We start from the raw sequence: 14,313 nt of genomic DNA, 5'->3' as shown, positions 1-14,313 counted from the left end.
ATATATATATTTTATTGATTTTTCACAGAGAGGGACATTGATGAGAGAGAAACATCGATCAGCTGCCTCCTGTGCACCCCCTACCAGGGATGTGCCCGCAACCAAGGTACATGCCCTTGGCCAGAATCAAACCTGGGACCCTTCAGTCTGCAGGCAGACGCTCTATTCACTGAGCCAAACTGGTCAGGGCTGGATGGTCATTTCTGTGTGGCTAGAGCCTAGCACAGCCCCTGCCAGGTACCTTGATCACTGTTGGATCTGGCATTGCTGGAGGAAAGGATGGGACCTTGGAAGGTAATGACTCATGGGCTGGTGAGCTGGGTAACTTCTAGATCTCTCCTGCCTCCCCCTCCCTGGCCTGTGGCCAGGAGGATGCTTCTCTGGCCTCCCTTGGCCTTGCCCTGGCTCTCTGGTGATGTTCATTCAATGGGAGGCGCCTCAGGGAGCTCAGAGGTGGAGGAACAGGGTTAGAGTATTTCTACCCAGGCTCCCTCCCATCTATGCTGGGTTGGGCAACGTTGTACTTCTGTCCTGAGGACTGCAGCTCCTCTCAAGCAGCTCCTTCCCATGGCCCCAGCCCCTTCCATGTTCCTATGACAGCTCCCTCCCTCCCTCCGGGCTTCAGGCCACCAGGATGTCAGAGCTTCCAGCTGCTGCTGAGCTGTCTCCACCTCTGTAACGAGTCTCTTTGAGTGGGCCATGTCTTTGCCTCTGAGGCCCCTCACAGGTGCAGCTGGACACCCACCCTCCCCTGAGGGAGGATGTGGTTCAGAGGCCTGGGGTCCCTCTGGGGGATTAGCTAGGCTCCGGGCACCTTCCTTTCCTCACTCCATAATGCGGATGTCAGTCCTTATCAGGGAAGGTTCAGAACTGTGTAGTTGTTGGGTTTCTGGTTTTGCAGCCCACACTAGTAGCAGCCAACTTATTCTGTGGTCTGGTTGTAGTTTTTGCCAAAGGTTTAGTACATTATCTTCAAATACTCAGTGGGTCCCATCACCCGTGCCCTCCTGGTTCCCGCCACAGATTAGTCCAGGAATCAGGGAACTGCTAGCCTGAGTGGCTTTTCATCTGGTCAACAGCCACCACCAGAGGGCAGAGCTGGAGAGGAAGGGGAGGGTGTCAGTTCATCCTTGCTATGTCCAGGTCACCATGCCCTGTTCTACATGCCAAGGGCAGATAGTGGTCACCCCTGTCCTCCAGGGTCTCACTGAGGCAGATTTGTTCACTATAAGGAAAACTTTCCAAAGCTTAGAGTCATTGGAAAATAGTTTCTCAGTGGGGTTTGCTCCCTGTCTCACCTGGATAACATTACGACTTGAGCAGAGGCAGACAGAAGCCAAGAATCAGGTGAGGGTCGATTAGAGGATCGACTTTGAAGGTCCTTTCAAATCTGGGACCCTACAAGAAATTTTGGAAACTGAAACGTAGAGAAAAGACTTTCCCTTTGCATTCAAGCAACAGTCACCCGTGGGAGCACACCATCTGAACCCCCCTTCCCGAGGATAAGAAATCACCCAAGAGGTGACAAAATCAAAGGTAATGAGAATAAGGTGAGCAAACACATCTGAGGAGTGTAACCCCCAGGACAGGCATTGAGGGCTGAGCGTCGGAAAGGAGTTGGGTGGCCTTGGTCAAGCGGGGTCCTGGGAGGAAATGGCAGTGATCAAATCGTAGCTCTCAGAGTGGAAAATGCTCAAGAAATACACTGAGTAGCCAGATTATTATGACCACCTGACGTTTGTAGGCAAATTAGCTGTACACTGCATCATATGGGATATGGAAGCCGAAGGATTGTTAGAACACCTTTGCTGTCTGCAGTTACCAAGATAAAACGTCTCCAATTTGCACAGGAACACAAGGATTGGACAGTTGAGCATTGGAAAAAAGTCATGTGGTCCGATGAATCACATTTCCAGTTGCATCATGCAGATGGCAGAGTGAGAATTTGGCGGACAGCATGAAAGCATGCACCCCACATGCATAAGTATAACCCTTCAAGCTGATGGGGGCAGTGTTATGGTTTGGGGCATGTTTTCTTGGCAGGATTTGGGCCCTTTAATTCTTGTGGAACAACGTCTGAATAGCACAACATACCTAAGTATCGTTGCTGATCAAGTTCATTCTATCATGTTGATGGCGTATCTCAATGGAGATGGCTTCTTCCAACAAGACAATGTGCCATGCCACGGTGCTCATATTGTGCAGGAGTGGTTTCAAGAACATGAGGGAGACTTTACCTTGCTTAGGTGGCCCCCACAATCACCAGATCTCAATCCAATTGAGCATTTGTGGGACAAAGTTAAAAGAACCACAGGCAGCTGGTTCCACAACCATCAAATCTCACAGAACTGGACAGTGCTATTCATCAGGCATGGTGTCAGATTCCTCGCATCACCTTCCCACATCTCGTGGAGTCAATGCCAAGAATAATTGCCACAGTATTGAAGGTAGCACAACAAAGTACTGATGGGGTGGTCATAATAATCTGGACACTCAGTGTAGAGCACCTGTTTAGTCCCACTTTACAGCCAAGACCACCAAGGTCCTGAAAGGTTAAAGGGCTTCCTTTAAGGGCAATTGCAAGAGCAGGCTTTGGTCGTAGGGCTCCATCTCCTACTGTGCTGCTGCTCCCTCCTTTTGAAGGTCTCAGTTGATGACCTGTGTAATGGGTGGAATCTAGACCACTGATGTAGGAACATTGTCCCTGCACCAAGCTGCCCCCCGAGGAGGGCTGGGCAGCCCTGCCACAGTCACTAGTCTCAGACAGTCCTGAGCCTGCCTGGTCTCTTTGGCAGGGTGGCCCAAAGCCGGCCAGTGGGGCACCAGGCTGTCTTCCATTTGCCTGCCCATGGCAGGGCCAGCTCAGCTCCCCTCTCCTTTCTGGGCAGCCGAGGTTCTGAGATTCTGCCAGCTGCCTGCCCTGGGAAGAAGGGGGAGGCCAGCACCTGTGGGAAAAGTCATTCACTGCCACCTGTTGGCTGGTGGCAGCAGGGTCAGGTCAGGGCCTGGGGAGCCCTGCCAGCTGGCATAGCAGCTGTCGAGGTGGGGGGGGGGGGGCGTTCTTCCAGCCTTGAGGGACATTCTTACAACAGTGAGGAGAACATCCTCCCTCCCTGTCCTCATGCGGCTGATGGGCATGGGGCACAGACACCGAGTGCCTACAAGTCAATACGCACCTAAACCGAAGACAGCCCCCGGAGGAGGGCCTGCCCCGGGCTATGTCATTCGGGCTTTTTCTAAAGAGAATAACTTGGGGTATCAGGTGAAGTTTAGGGGGAGTCCATGCTCCTAAACCAGGCGTGCCAAGTTGGCCACTGTTAGGGGTTGGATTATGTTTCCCCCAAAAGATATGTTGGGAGTCCTAACGCCCAGGATCTGAGAGCATGACCCTGTTTGGAGATCGGGTCGTCACGCAGGAAAGAGGAGTCGGGTCAGTCTGACCGGTGTCCTTATAAAAAGGGAAATGTGGACACAGTGACGGGCACTCAGGGAGAAGCCCGGGTGGCCACGAAGGAGGCGAGCTGGTGATGCTTCTCCCAGCCGAGGCGTGGCCAAGGTGGCAGCAGCCACCTGAAGGGGAGGCGTGGGCAGCTCTTCCCAGAGATCCATCGGAGCCAGGCCTGCTAATTCCGGTCTCAGGCTCCCCAGCCTCCAGAACTGTGAGAGAATACGTTTTATTGTTTGAGTCATCCAGTCGGCGGCACTTTGTTATGACAGCCTGAGGTGACTAATCAGGCCACCACGTGGCCCTGCCGGCTTCATTGCTGCCACTCCCCCACCGTACAGTCCGGTCCATGGAAGGACAAGCTGTTCTGGAGTGAACCTGCTGTTCCCTCTTCTGAGCTTCTGCACCTGCGGTGCCCCCTGCCAAGGAGTCGGCTGCCTCTCCATCTCCCCTGAGCAACCTGGCCCTGAGCTCTCCCTCCCAGGCCTGCCTCCTGCCCCGCCAGCTCAGTCCTCCACCATCCCTCCCTCTTCTCCAAACTTGCTCCTCCAGGTCCCAGAGCCGACTCTCTGCTCTCAAAGCCTGGGACCTGGGCATGGCGTCCACAGTGTCAGTCCCAGAGGCCGCTCCCCACGGTTTCCCGGGCCTGAGTGAACACGTGGATGCCACCCTTGCTACAAGTTCTCACCACCCCGGAACCCTCTCATGAACCTCATTTCATTGCCCATCGACCAGGAAACAAGGGTCTTGTGGCAAATGACAGCAGGAGAGAGAAACTTTGTCTGTTTCCTGGGTTAAAATGTGGATTGTCATCAAAACGAAAAACAAACAATAATTTCTCAGAGATGAGTAGGCCTACAGCCCTGGGATACCGTATCCCAGCGGGACTCCATGTGGGAATCACACAAAGGCCATTTTAAAAGGCCTGTGTGCAGCCCTGGCCGGGGTGGCTCAGTTGGTTGAGTGTTGTCCCATGCACCGAAAGGTCACTGGTTTGATTCCTGGTCAGGGCACATACCCAGGTTGCAGGTTCAATCCCCAGCTCAGCCTCCATCCGCTGCCTCCCTGTCTCAGAGCACATGGCTACCACTGGACCTGCAGCCAAGACCCAGGTCACCCCAAGTCATCCAAGGCTCAGGGCAGTGCTTTCACTGAGTGCCTATTATGTAGCCCACAACCTTGGGGGGCCTGTTTAAACATTGTTCTCCCCAAGTCATCGGCCATGTCTTTGAGTCTGGGGAGGAGGTGAGATAGGCTGTCCTTGACCATGGAGAAGGGCTCTCACCTGTGGCCAACCAGTCCCACCCCCTACATTATGCCTCTGGTTTCCTCTCTGTCCTTACAGTCCTCTCTCCTCTTGCCTGGATATTGCAGGGGCCTCCTCCTCCTGTCTGGCCTCCCAGCCCGAAGTCTTCTTGCAAGCCCTGGCCTAGACTCGAGGATGGTGCTGAGCATTCCCTGCCTTGTTCCTCCCCGCTCTGGGCCACCCTGTCCTGGGACATCCTTGCTTGGGGCACTAATCCGCCAGCATGGCGGTGTTACTGAGGCGCTGGCTCCCTCCCACTGTGCTCGCCTGGAGGACTGAATGGAAGGCTCTGCTCTCCTCTCCCTCCAGAGCCAGTCCAGAGCTGGTGGCTGGTAGCACTCTATTGATGGAGCTCTTTTGCCAGCATGGTGCTGCTGTTATATTGGAAATCACCGAGCTGAACAGAAAATGCCTTAGTAAGCCAAATTTGGAATCTTTATTACGCCAGTGGTCTCAGAGGAGTTGCCTCTCAAAGCCTGAGCAAAGCAACATGGAGGAAGCTTTCCCTTTATACCCTTTAGTTTCTTTGTCCCCCAAATATGGACCATACTTCTGGACCTTACGCGGGCTTTGCAAAAAGCCCTATGTACTGGGAGATATTTTGCAGAAAGTTTGTAGCCTTGAGCACAACACAATTTAGATAACTAAAAGACACCTGGCATGAGAGTAACCAGGGACGGACCAGACCCTTATGTCAGCAGAGCGGCCCACAAGGCCAGATAATTGAGCTTATTTTCCCTCTTATTTGAGCAAGCGTGTTTACAAAAGCAAGAATATCAGAGTTAATTCACAGAACAAAGGACCATCTATGCTTAGTGGAAGATTTCAAACAGCAGTTTTTATAATATAGAGGTTACGGGTACAAGATGGATTGCCTATGCTTCATTCCCCCACTGGTTTTATGTATGCGAGTCAAATCATTGACTCTACTAGTGAGTTGGATGCCCCCCCCACCTCCCCCCCCGCCCTGCCACACACACACACACACACACACACACACACACACACACACACACAGTTGTTCTCTTAGGTTTGCCAGTACTTCCCGTGTTATTCCATTTCTGAGTTTCCATGTCTATTTTGGGGGAGGTCTATGGGGGTTCCCCTCTATAGAGAGTATAAAAAGAGTTATGATTGCGGTATACGTGAGTCTTAGCTTTAGAGGGTCTGATGAGGAGTCCCGATTCTTTATTCTGCCTAGCTGCCTTGAGTCGGGTATGGTGGAGCCACACCGGGATTCCATTGACCTTTACTGCTGTGGGGGTGGTCAGGCTAATGGTATACGGTCCCTTCCAGGTAAGAGTCAATCCTTGGGTGGTAAATTTCTTTACCCAAACAGCGTCTCCAGGCTGGAAGGGATGGATCGGATCAGAAGTTGGTACAGGCAGAGCATCTCAGATGTGCTTCTGGACTGCTTTCTGAGTGGACTGCAAAGCCTGTAACAACTTGAGTAAAGATTGGTTATGGGTTTCAGCTTTTATTTCTTCTTGAAATTTTGGGAGTATTGGAGGGGGTCTCCCAAATATAATTTTATATGGGGAGAACCCTACTTGGTATGAAGTGGTGAGAAGCATATCTCAGGGTCCCATCTATTTCTTCTCCAGTTGGCCTATCGTCCTCGCTCTGCTCATGACTGTCTAACTGCCTAATACTTCCCCTCAAGGATCCTGGGTTTGAATTCTTTCAGGGAAAATGGATGTCGGTGGGCTCCTCTGGCTACTTCCATGCTAAAGAGGGACGGAGTTTTCTTTTAGAGCCAAGAGATCCTTGACAGTGCGCCTGTCAGAGGGACGATGAGGCCTGGGCACAGAAGGAGGTGAGCTTGTGACCTGTTGGAGACAAACTGTATTACAAAATTTAGTATTATTGAGCAATTAGAACAGCAAGAGTTACAACAAATGGTCTGGTGAAAGGAAAAGAAAACATTTCAGTTCTAATAACTCCTACTGAAATAGAATTTTTCTCCTTAAAATTACCCTTATTAAAGGGCCAAATTAAGATTAATTTACTTATTGTATTCAATTTGGCCTGATTATTTGCATAAACACAACAAGAATGGTAACTGACCACCTTTGCGGGAATTTCATGATTGAGTCTTAATGTGCCCCGGAGGGCAGGGAAACCAAGCCATCTAGCTGCTATCGGGCCTGCTTGCAGTATCTGCTGAGTTAGGTGAGTTCCTCACCTGCGTCTACTTTGCCCGGGCCATGCGGCTACAAGGCTTATTTTAGTAGCTCCTCCTCCTCGTGGTGGCATAGAGCAGTGATGGCGAACCTATGAGTAAGCCTTAAGATTAGCACTTGTAGCCTTAAGATTTTTTTGGTTGATTTTTCTTTGTTAAATGGCATTTAAATATATAAAATAAATATCAAAAATATAAGTCTTTGTTTTACTATGGTTGCAAATATCAAAAAATTTCTATAAGTGACACGGCACCAGAATTAAGTTAGGGTTTTGCAAAATGCTGACACGCCAAGCTCGAAGGTTCGCCATCATTGGCATAGAGTGTGTGTGGATTCTGCAGGGACACAGAGGCACCCTCATGGCTCCCCTTCTACTCTGACTTACCGCCAGTGATGGCAGGGTATGGGCCTGTCGCTTTAGTGCCAGTCATTTTCAGGGCTACTAAGCAGGATACCAGGCTTTCTCCATGGCATCCTATTGGCTTCAAGTCTTCAGAGTTCAGACAGGGCTCTTTAAAACATGACACTCCAATCAAAGCTTTCGGTCAATAAAACCACTCTTGGAAATCGGTCTTATTGAATTTATGCAAAGAAATGCATTGCCATGTGTAGGAAGCAAGGCTCAGTGATGGAGGGTTGACCCAGGAACCAAGAGGTCACCAGTTCCAGTCCTCATCACCTCACATGCCCAGGTTGCAGACTTGATCCCCAGTAGGGGGGCAAATTATAGAACAGAGGTTCTTGCCCTCACTGCATAATAGATTGACTGGGGAGCTTTCAAAGGAAACCCCATGCCCAGGCCATCCTCGGGACCAGTAGGAATTTCTGGGGTGGGGCCCAGCACCAGTATTTTTTAAAAATCTGTGGGACATGTATAGCCAGGGTTGAGAACCAATGTGTGTCTCCTTCTAAGAGTCTAAATGGCACTTGCTAATCTTAAGGCTTACTCATTCTCAGAGTGTGATATGGGGCTCCACAAGGGGGCGGAGCTGGCCTTGACTCCCAGCTGCCTCTCTTTCTACCTGTGCTCCCAGGACCAGGGCAGCACCTGCCTGTGCCTGTCCCCCCACAAACCCCATCGTTCCTCAGTCCCCCACTGAGTCGGAGGTCAGCAGTGACAAGGGCGGGATACAAAGCCCTTGGTGGAAAACCAGGCATCTCCCTGCCTTCCCAGCCTCCTGTTGGGAAAAATAATGACTGCTTTACAAAGCTATTTCATAGAATGTTATGTTAAATGAACATCAGATTACTTTTCCTTTCACTAGCTTTAAATGCTAATGGTGCCATTCATTCCTGACCTTCAGGAATATGAGACGTTTTCAATGACAACATAAAGAGAGTTCTTGTTTGAAAACGCAAGCTACTTGGGACCACATCTTATAATTTCTAAGTATAGCGTGCGCCGGCATCGCGCACTGCAGCCGCTCATCTATACGTAGCTGGTGTATATTTCAGTTGACGTTTATTGTTCTCCTGCATACGTGCCAAATTCCTTAATGATGACTCTGACAAAGACGTAGAGCTCCTATATAGAAATTACATCTGCTACCGTGTCATCAGTGTTATCTATCAGAACGCTATTTGTGACAAATCATGTTCAAAATAAAAATCAAATTGAATTTTCTGTGATTTTTAAAATGGTGCCCTCCCAGCAAGCCTTTGATTGAACCTTAAACACTTTAATGCTCTGTTTTTGTTTGAGGCAGATCAGGAATGGAGCTTGGGTATTCACAAAGCCAAAAGGATCTTCAAAACAACAAAATCAAATTTCCAAAAGCAGCTTTATTTGCAAGCCCAGGGAATGAACTTGGTAAAGCTCTCTTTAGGGGGCATGCAATGCAAGGACACAGGCTCAGGTTTCCAGCTCGATCCCCACTGTGGGGAGTGGATGTTTCTCTCTCTCTCTCTTCCTCTCCTTTTCTCTCTGAAAGCAATCAAAATATATATATAATGGTAGGCCACACCCTTTGTGAACATTACCCCCATTTAATCCTCCCAAACAACCTCATGAGGAAGGTATTCTCATTTTATAACTGAAAACTAAGGCTTAGCGTGCCTAAGTTTCACATCACCGACGTGATGACACCGAAGCCCAGCTCTCAGCATCCGCCCTCCATTGTACTGCTCTGTCACATTCATTATACCTTTGTGTTTCCCGCTTGTGCTCTCTTCTTTCTTGAACCAATTCGATGTAGAAACCATGGTGCTAGAGCGAAGTGACAGCCACGGCTGAGAGCCTGTTATAACCAGCCAGTCACCATTCCCCGAGGGGGTGTGAGGCCCCAAAACCGTGCATCCCCTCCCACATCCGGCCTCCAGGGCAACTGTCAGTTTTCACACCAGAAGAAAGAGGTGACCCCGAAGGATCGTTTTAATTGCCATGGAAGTCAGACTATCCTGACAGGAGGCCCTCATATCAAAGGAAACCACGCAAGTTCGCACCCTCTGATTCTTCAGCCCTCCCAGCCCAGGGAACTTTGTCTGGTCAGGTAATGGCATTGTCTTCTGTGGCAGGAATGAGCTCATTAAGGATGCAGCCTGTGCTAATTATGATAATTTGCCAGGCACTAAAATCATCTCTCTACCCGCCCAGACAGACAATGCTCTGGCAATGGTAGGCTAGGGGGAAACAAAAAGGGTAAAGATTAAGGAAAAAATCGCCATGCGGAACGGCTTCAACAAAAGGAGTTACAGATTTGCACATTGAACCTGGTGATCTTAATCTTGAGGTTGTGGAGGAATTAGATACTATTAATCAATTTTTTAAATCGCCTTTATTCAACTTTGGTAAGTGTGATTGGGTGGTTGTTTTCTTGTGTTTTACAGGAGCCATTTTTTATGTTCTTATTTATCATTTTTTAAAATATGTTATTGATTTGTTTAGAAAGAGAGGAAGGGAGAGGAGGAGAGAGAGAAATAGCAACACCAATTGGCTGCCTCCTACACACCCCCTACTGGGGGCTGAGCCTGCAACCTGGGCATGTGCCCTGACAGGGAATCGAACCGGAGACCTGTTGGTGCAGGGGATGACACTCAACCAGATGAGCCACACCTGCCGGGCCAGGAGCCATTTTGTAAAGATTGGTATCAGATGAATTAGTGGGAGCTTACATTTTGATGCATGATGTGATCCCATGGATGAGGTTAGCACGAGGGCAGTTTCGAGGAACCGCTGTGGTCATGGGTCCCCTTAATTTCAAGGGCAAAGATCTCAGTGAGCCTGAGCCCAGAGGAGTGATCCCCAAACTCTGTGGTTTGGGAGGGGGACCAGCCAGCTACACCTCCCATGGTTCGTGTCTGAGAGGCCGGACGGCAGGCTCACTGCTCCCGCCCAGGCAGGTGAGGGGTCTGTCTCCTGGTTTCTCTTCTGGGACTTTGTGGGTCACGCTCCCAGGGCTTCTGGAAACTGGAAAATATCCCAACTACTCGCTGAGCCTTGCCCCCGCCCTTTGAAGAGAGTGCCAGCTACCTTGTGCTGAGATGTGACTTTTTTTTCTGAAAAGGTACAATCTCTAAAAGATTAAAATATCTCCTAATCAATTCAAATAAGGATTCTTTTAAAAAAATATTTTTATTGATTTCAGAGAGGAAGGGAAAGGGAGAGAATCATTTATTGGCTGCTTCCTGCACGCCCTCTAGTGGGGATGGAGACCTCAACCTAGGCATGTGCCCTGACCGGGGATCAAACTGTGACCTCCTGGTTCATAGGTTCATGCTCAACCACGGAGCTACACCAGTCCGGCTCAAATAAGGACTTAAGATAACATTTCTTCCTGATTATGTTAATGATAGCTGTTGCCTGTGGAAAATTGGGGCGGTGGAGGGCACAAACAAGAAAATAAAAATGACCGATAGCACCATCATCTAAATAACCATTGTTGGCATTATGATTTAGCTCCCTCTACACACCCTTTAAAAACACACACACACAATATAAATAGGATGTGTGTGTGAGTACACACATAGGTTTGCTGTTATGCCTGTGTTTTGCCTGTACTGTATCATATTTTTCACAGCAGCATATTTCTATCACACTGTTTTGAATAATCATGTAGACTGCAATCCCAGGTCCTGGGGGGTTTGGGGGTTTGGGCAGTTGTTCTGGCTTGTATGACACTCACTCTTTACACTCCTCCTTGGTGGTTTTCCTGGACAAGGGTCTTAACCATTTCTGTGCCAGGGGCCCCCGGGCTGCCTGTGGAAAAACGTGGTCGTCTTCTCAGAATAATGTTTTTAACTGTAAAGTAAAATACAGGAGCTGACAGAGGAAATGAATTATATTGAAATGGTAACCAAATAGTAAAAAGAACCCATTTGTGCAATAGCATGTTTCTTTAGGCCTGTATTGAACAGCAGCGTGTCAGACAGTGTGGTGGCTCTAAGAATCCAAATCATGGCAGAGTAGTGATCACAGTAGCATCATCTCCAGCTGTTTGTAACGAATGTCATGAGTGTGAGCAGGTGTGAGATTTCCACTGGTCTAAGGTGACAGGTATGACTGTGGTGTGTTCCCTACATTCATGAAAGCAAGTCTAAGATTCACTCAGTGAAAACCAAGATATAACTTCTTTTTCTCATCAAAGTTCTTTTTTCTCATCGAAGATCTGACTCCTGGTTTCCACCCAGGGGACACAGGGGTCCAGGAGCCTGGTGAACATCTCTGCCCTGGGAGGACCCCAGCAGGACCTGGTGGCTGTTGACCAGATGAAATGCCACTCAGGCAAGCAGTTCCCTGATTCCTGGACTAATCTGTGGCGGGAACCAGGAGGGCATGGGTGATGGGACCCACAATTTGAAGATAATGTACTAAACTTTGGCAAAAACTACAACCAAACCACAGAATAGGTTGGCTGCTACTGCACTGACCGGACAGATGATTATGACCACCCCATCAGTACTTCATTGACACTTCCAAAAATACTGAATATTGAAAACTTCCTAAGCAAATACTCTCAAGGTTTTATTATTATTTGCATAATTAATTCACTTCATTGTACTGATGGGGTGGGCATAATAATCTGGCCACACAGTGTAGTGTGGGCTGCAAAACCAGAAACTCAAGAACTACTCAATTCTGAACCCTTCCCTGATAAGGACTGACATCCTCATTATGGAGTGAGGAAAGGAAGGTGCCTAGAGCCTAGCTAATCCCCCAGAGGGACCCCAGGCCTCTGACCCACATCCTCCCTCGGAGGGATGGGAGGGAGGTGTCCAGTGGCCAGCTGCACCTGTGAGGGACCCCAGTGGCAAAGAGATGGCCCGCTCAAAGGGCGTATCAAAGGGACTAGTTACAGAGGTAGACAGGGCTCAACAGCAGCTGGAAGCTCTGACATCCTGGTGGCCTGACCCCGGAGGGAGCAAGGGAGCTGTCATAAGAACATGGAAGGAGCTGGGGCTATGGGAGGGAGCTGCTTGAGAGGAGCTGCAGTCCTCAGGAGAGAAGTGCAACATTGCCCAATGCCAGCACAGATGGGAGGGAGCCTGGGTAGAAATACTCTAACCCTGTGGTTCTCAACCTTCTGGCCCTTTAAATACAGTCCCTCATGTTGTGACCCAACCATAAAATTATTTTCATTGCTACTTCATAACTGTAATGATGCTACTGTTATGAATCATAATGTAAATATCTGATATGCAGGATGGTCTTAGGCGACCCCTGTGAAAGGGTCCTTTGACTGCCAAAGGGGTCGCGACCCACAGGTTGAGAAACGCTGCACCCTTCCTCCTCCCCTCTGATCTCCCTGAGGGGCCTCCCATTGGATGAACCCAACCAGAGGGCCAAGGGCAAGGCCAAGGGAGGCCAGAGAAGATTCCTCCTGGCCACAGGGCAGGGAGGGGAAGGCAGGAGAGATCTAGAAGTTACCCAGCTCACCAGCCCATGAGTCATTAGCTTCCAAGGTCCCATCCTTTATCTCACAATGCCTGATCCAACAGTGATCAAGGTACCTGCCAGGGGCTGTGCTAGGCTCTAACCACACAGAAATGACCATCCACACAACGACCCTCCCACCAAGGCAAGGTCTAAACAAACAGGCACTGAAATATGATTACCAGCTGGGATATGTTCCATGGAAGGAAAATGGGAACATGATTAGATTGTAAGGAAGACCTGGTCCCACTCTGGGCAGTGAGGAAGGCTTCTTGGAGGAGGGGGACATTTTGACTTAGGTCAGAAGAGAGTGGGGGTGGCATGTGTTGGGAAGAGGAAACAATATGCAAAGACCCCGGGGTGGGCACTTTCTAAAAGTTTCCAGGCCAGTGCGCCTGGAATTCAGTGAGCAAGAGAGAGAAACTCTGCCAACCAGTGTGTCTCAGTGGTTGAGCGTCGACCTATGAACCAGGAGGTCACCATTCAATTCCAGGTCAGGGCACATGCCCGGGTTGCAGGCTTGATCCCTGATCCCGCAAGAGGCAGGCTGGGCCACCTCCACCTTCTCATCTCCAAGTCAAAATACAGTCCACGCAGCTCAGAAATTCTTTGGAAATAGACTATATGGTTTCCAAACAAAGCTATCTCTTTAAACAGTGTTTGTTTTACTCTTTCTTGCTCATCAAAGGGCTGCCTTTGCTTTTGTTCTCTGTCCAGGTCCTTTGGCGGCGGCTCTCCACCCAGCCCACACTGGAGAAGAGGAGACGCGTGTCCTCATACCCAGGTGCCTCCTGGGAACAGCAAACCTGCAGACCCCATTCCTGCCAACACCTACAGGCACCATGACGGGCTTGGGCTCCTGTTACAAAGGGATTCTGAACAGGAGGCTTGGTGTTCCCTCTTCTCACCTTGGAAACACAATCTTTTGGCAGCTGAACCTGTAGATTAAGATTAATGGGGTCCTTTCCTGTGAAGCATAGGCACTTCATCTTACTCCTGTAACCTCGATGTTGCAAAAACTGCTATTTGAAATTGTCCACTAAACATAGATGGTCCTTTGTTCTATGAATTAACTCCGCTATTCTTGCTTCTGTAAACACATTTGCTCAAATAATAGGGAAAAGAAGCTCAATTACCTAGCCTTGCAAGCCGCTCTGCTGCCATCCCTGGTGACTGCCATGCCCGATGTGTTTGAGTTATCTAAATGGTACTGTGCTCAAGGCTACAAGCTTCCTGCAAAATATCTCCCACTACATAGGGCTCTTTGTAAAATGTGCAAAAGGTCCGGAAACCCCATATTTAGGAGACAAAGGAACTGGGAAGGTATAAAGGGAAAGCTTCCTCCATATTAGTTTGCTCAGACTCTGAAGATAACTCATCTGAGACCACCGGCGCAATAAAGACTCCAAATTTGGCTTACTGATTAAGGCATCCTCTATTTAGCTTGCTGATTTCCAATATAACACCTGTCCCCAAAGTCTGTTTTTTTCCACTCTGATCTCACTTTAAA

General features: G+C 49.1%; 1 protein-coding gene across 1 annotated transcript in view; it reads right to left on the bottom strand.

The window, feature by feature from the left end:
* LOC132214379 (pancreatic lipase-related protein 2-like) overlaps positions 1-14,313 on the bottom strand; it is a 113,768-nt gene that overhangs the window by 24,715 nt on the left and 74,740 nt on the right. The window lies entirely within an intron of this gene.

The sequence above is a fragment of the Myotis daubentonii genome, chromosome 13 (assembly GCF_963259705.1).
Source record: "Myotis daubentonii chromosome 13, mMyoDau2.1, whole genome shotgun sequence".
NCBI classification, from domain to species: domain Eukaryota; kingdom Metazoa; phylum Chordata; class Mammalia; order Chiroptera; family Vespertilionidae; genus Myotis; species Myotis daubentonii.
This window is presented reverse-complemented; position numbering and strand designations above follow the sequence as displayed.